Consider the following 5,779-nt stretch of genomic DNA (forward strand, 5'->3'; position numbering starts at 1 on the left):
CAGCTCTTTGGTCTTGGCCATAGTGGAGTTTGGAGTGTGACTGTTTGAGGTTTTGGACAGGTGTCTTTTATACTGATAACAAGTTCAAACAGGTGACATTAATACAGGTAACGAGTGGAGAACAGAGGAGTCTCTTAAAGAAGAAGTTACAGGTCTGTGAGAGCCAGAAATCTTGCTTGTTTGTAGGTGACCAAATACTTATTTTCCACCATAATTTACAAATAAATTCATTAAAAATCCTACAATGTGAATTTCTGGAAAAAAAATGCTCAATTTGTCTGTCATAGTTGACGTGTACCTATGATGAAAATTACAGGCCTCTCATCTTTTTAAGTGGGAGAACTTGCACAATTGGTGGCTGACTAAATACTATTTTTCCCCACTGTAGATTGCAAAATAGTTGGGAAGAGATTTTTGACGTACCAATTCCATGGCATAGTGTTTATGAACTGATAACGACGCCGGATTCAAAACGTATAATTTTTCAATGTAAATTATTATATAAAATTCTTGCTACCAATAGAATGTTATTGATATGGGGGATACATTCTTCCCAGCTCTGCAGATTTTGCCTGCGAAAAGACAGAATCATTAGATCATTTGTTTTGGTACTGTCCATATGTAGCTTGTTTTTGGACACAGGTCCAGGAATGGCTAAAGGATTGCAATATTTACCTGGAGCTAACCCTGAAAATAGCACTACTGGGTGATCTGAAAAGTCATAGTCAATTGATCAATAATATAATAATACTTTTAGCAAAAATGTTTATTTTCAATTTACAATCTGTAGAAACAATGAGAATAGACAGGTTCAGAACTTTTGTAAAACATCACAGTACAGTTGAAAAATATATGACAAATAGAAATCCAATATGGATGATGTTAAGAGATAGATGGGATATGTTGAATGGAGCTGAAGGATGGGACTAATAACAACAACTAATAACAACAAGAACTAATGTAAAGCATACTGTGTCCATAATAAGTATATAGGTTAAAGGTCGAGAGCTTTTGTGAAAGAGCAGTTAGAAAAATATGGCATATTGAAGCAAACCAGATGGACATCATGAAAATGATCGGAGGAAGTTCAGTAGTAAAAACAAACAAAATATAATTGTTGTAAAATTTGACTGTGTCCATAAAATGTATATAGTATGTGTAAGCTGGAAGTAGAGGCCTAAGCATTGCTGTTCACTAGTTTACTCCAATTAGGGAAGGGGTGGTGGGGTTGGAAAGTAATAAAGGGAAATATATTTTTTAAAAGGATATGTATATGTACAGTGGGGAGAACAAGAATTTGAAACACTGCCGATTTTGCAGGTTTTCCTACTTACAAAGCATGTAGAGGTCTGTAATTTTTATCATAGGTACACCTAAACTGTGAGAGACGGAATCTAAAACCAGAATCCAGAAAATCACATTGTATGATTTTTAAGTAATTAATTTGCATTTTATTGCATGACATAAGTATTTGATCACCTACCAACCAGTAAGAATTCCGGCTCTCACAGACCTGTTAGTTTTTCTTTAAGAAGCCCTCCTGTTCTCCACTCATTACCTGTATTAACTGCACCTGTTTGAACTCGTTACCTGTATAAAAGACACCTGTCCACACACTCAATCAAACAGACTCCAACCTCTCCACAATGGCCAAGACCAGAGAGCTGTGTAAGGACATCAGGGATAAAATTGTAGACCTGCACAAGGCTGGGATGGGCTACAGGACAATAGGCAAGCAGCATGGTGAGAAGGCAACAACTGTTGGCGCAATTATTAGAAAATGGAAGAAGTTCAAGATGACGGTCAATCACCCTCTGTCTGGGGCTCCATGCAAGATCTCACCTCGTGGGAAATCAATGATCATGAGGAAGGTGAGGGATCAGCCCAGAACTACACGGCAGGACCTGGTCAATGACCTGAAGAGAGCTGGGACCACAGTCTCAAAGATAACCATTAGTAACACACTACGCCGACCTGAACCCAATAGAAAATCTTTGGAGGGAGCTGAAAGTCCGTATTGCCCAGTGACAGCCCCGAAACCTGAAGGATCTGGAGAAGGTCTGTATGGAGGAGTGGGCCAAAATCCCTGCTGCAGTGTGTGCAAACCTGGTCAAGACCTACAGGAAACGTATGATCTCTGTAATTGCAAACAAAGGTTTCTGTACCAAATATTAAGTTCTGCTTTTCTGATGTATCAAATACTTATGTCATGCAATAAAATGCAAATTAATTACTTAAAAATCATACAATGTGATTTTCTGGATTTTGTTTTAGATTCCGTCTCTCACAGTTGAAATGTACCTATGATAAAAAATTACAGACCTCTACATGCTTTGTAAGTAGGAAAACCTGCAAAATCGGCAGTGTATCAAATACTTTTTCTCCCCACTGTGTGTGTGTGTGTGTGTGTATATATATATATATATATATATATATATATATATATTGTGATGTCACGAGAGGCTACACAGCTTTCAGCGGGATTGCTCAAGTAGTGCAAGGAGACCAGGTTCAATCAAAACAAGGATTTTATTAAAGGTCTTGGGAAACTAACGAAAGTATAACACAATTCTGTTCTCTTGTGGCTCTTTAAGGGTTAACAGTTCAGGGATGTCTCTTCCACATCCAAAATCATAACTCTCACTCGCTCAAATAACTTTTCCCCGGTCTTACTGTATTCCACGTTGCAGCTAGTGGCCAACCCAGCAAAACGTCCTTCCAAATGTCCCACACGTATTTCCACCGGTGCATATATCCAAAGGTGAGTATTTCCCCAAAGGTAAGTATCTCCAAATCCTTATATTCCTCCTGGAAGTGGACGTGCAGCACTCTTGTCCTCCAGAGAGCCCAGGTTGGAGACTGTGTCTCTTCCCTTCCCAAACCTTCAGCTCATCAGCTCCTCATTTGTTTCAGCTGCGTGGGAAGATTGGCCATAGAGGGGTGGAGTTCCCGACCATACCAGCAGATGGAGCCATAGCTGTCTGGGTTTGCAGCCACCTCAGGGGGATGTAACGTCCCTCCAGGACACAGCCTCTCGTGACATCACACATCCCCCTCCTCGGGACCGACGTCCTCGTCGGGGTAAAGGCAGCGAAGAAGGCATCACGCCGGGAGAGGGCGTCCGCATTGCCGTGGTGCTTGCCAGCCTGCTCTCTCTTCAACTCCTCCACCTCTAGGACCAGGGACTCAGCCTCCTGTTGTCTCTCCTTGAGTTTCTTACTGAACGCATCCGCCTTGGTTTTAGCAGAGTTTAGCTTCTGTTGAGCAGCTTTCAGTTCCTTCTCTCTCTCTGCCTCCGCATTCTTCATCTTGTTCTCCAACACCTTGTACTTCTCCTCTGCCTTCTTCTGGACCTCCTTACTACTGCGCAGGGTCTCCTCACACTCCTCGATGGTCCTGCGCAGCCTCTCCAGCTCCTCCTGTTGCTTAGGGAAGGAGCTCTGTTGGAGTTTAGCCTGGAGGATATCTAACTCTTCTGTCTTCATGTCTAACTGTTGCTTTAACAAACGATACCTCTCAGCGGTCCCCTTCAGACCAGACAGTTCTTTGTCCAGATTCTGTAGCTCCGTCTCTGTGTCGGTCTGGGCACCTGCCCTCCCTATCAGAGCCCGGGCGGGAGTGAGTAACTCGGAGGATTGCACCGGAGCCTTCCCAGGATGAGTCTTGCCTCTCCGTTTCCGAGGTACTCGGGTTATCCTCTCCTGAGACTCTCTCCAGAGTGGGTAAAAGGCTGGGCAGTCTCGTCCAATTAGGACAGGGACGGGGAGGGAATCAACCACCCCCGCCGTCGTGTGTATGGTTCCCCGTGTGCTGGTCATTGTAAGTTCAGTAATGGGGTATTCTCTGGTGTCCCCATGGACACAGGAAACTGGGAGGACTTTCCCCGGGGTCAGACACGTTGGGCCCACCAAATCCTTACGCACCAGGGTGGCCCGGCTACCAGAATCCAGTAAGGCCTCCACATCATGGTGATTCACAGTTACCGGGCAGGTGGGGGTCGATCTGGGCCGCCATCTACGACTCCCAAGAGCGAGGCAACACGGTGTGTGGGTGCTGAGCTGGAGGACTCCGCAGTGGGCATAGGTTCATCGGCTGGTTTCCCACACTGCCAGGAGATATGTCCCATCTCCCCACACCGGTAACACTGTCGAGTTTCCCCCTCCTGGTGTACTCTTCTTGGACCCGCCTGGTTTCTGGCTCCCCCTGGAGCCGGGATAAGTCCTGACGTGGCTGGGTTCGAGACCTTGGGGTCCTTTGGACGGGTTCTTCCCATTTGTGGTGGAGCCGCCCTCCTGGGGTCTTTTCGGGAAGCATTCAGCATCTCCGCTGTGGCCTGGTACTTTTCCACAGCTTCCACGGTCAGATCAGCCGTGGTCAAGGCCTGTTGACTGATGAACCGTTTTGCCTCATAAGGCAGGGCGCGTGAGGTAACGATCCACCACAACGGCCTCCACCACCGCCGCTGCTGTATTCCTCTGCGGATCCAGCCATTTCCTTGCGATTCGGACAAGTTCATGCATCTGCGCCCGAGGAGGTTGGTCTGGTTGGAAGGTCCAGCTGTGAAAGCGCTGGGCCATACCAAACTTTGTGAGTCCATATCTGCTGAGGATCTCAGACTTCAGGGCATCATAGTCAGTAACCTGGTCAGGGCCCAGGTCCCGGACAGCATTCAGCGATTCCCCGGTTAGAAAGGGGGCTAACAGACCAACCCACTGTTGCTTGGGCCAGGCTTCCCTAGTGGCCGTGGCCTCAAATGCATGCAGGTATGCCTCAATGTCATCGGTAGCTCCCATCTTAGATATAAAGTCACTTGCCTTTATTGGGCGGGTATTTTGGACCACCCTCTGTCTCTGCAACTGCAATTCCTCTGCCTTCAGAAGGTTGGCTTTCTTTTGCTCCTCCAAGAGAGCCACGTTTGCTTGCATCTGGGCTTGCTGGCCAGCAACAAGGGCTTTCAATATGTCCTCCATTTCAGTCGGCGGGGAGCCTACGGCCAACTTGGAAAACTGGGTGATCAAACCTTCGGTATCCTCCTCTGACATGCACTATTAACGCTTGAGCATGCCCGTATTCTCCACCATCTGTGATGTCACGAGAGGCTACACAGCTTTCAGCGGGATTGCTCAAGTAGTGCAAGGAGACCAGGTTCAATCAAAACAAGGATTTTATTAAAGGTCTTGGGAAACTAACGAAAGTATAACACAATTCTGTTCTCTTGTGGCTCTTTAAGGGTTAACAGTTCAGGGATGTCTCTTCCACATCCAAAATCATAACTCTCACTCGCTCAAATAACTTTTCCCCGGTCTTACTGTATTCCACGTTGCAGCTAGTGGCCAACCCAGCAAAACGTCCTTCCAAATGTCCCACACGTATTTCCACCGGTGCATATATCCAAAGGTGAGTATTTCCCCAAAGGTAAGTATCTCCAAATCCTTATATTCCTCCTGGAAGTGGACGTGCAGCACTCTTGTCCTCCAGAGAGCCCAGGTTGGAGACTGTGTCTCTTCCCTTCCCAAACCTTCAGCTCATCAGCTCCTCATTTGTTTCAGCTGCGTGGGAAGATTGGCCATAGAGGGGTGGAGTTCCCGACCATACCAGCAGATGGAGCCATAGCTGTCTGGGTTTGCAGCCACCTCAGGGGGATGTAACGTCCCTCCAGGACACAGCCTCTCGTGACATCACAATATGTATATATATATATATATGAGGGAAAAAAGTATTTGATCCCCTGCTGATTTTGTACATTTGCCCACTGACAAAGAAATGATCAGTCTATCAT

The sequence above is a fragment of the Coregonus clupeaformis genome, unplaced genomic scaffold, assembly GCF_020615455.1.
Source record: "Coregonus clupeaformis isolate EN_2021a unplaced genomic scaffold, ASM2061545v1 scaf2438, whole genome shotgun sequence".
Taxonomy (NCBI): Eukaryota; Metazoa; Chordata; class Actinopteri; order Salmoniformes; family Salmonidae; genus Coregonus; species Coregonus clupeaformis.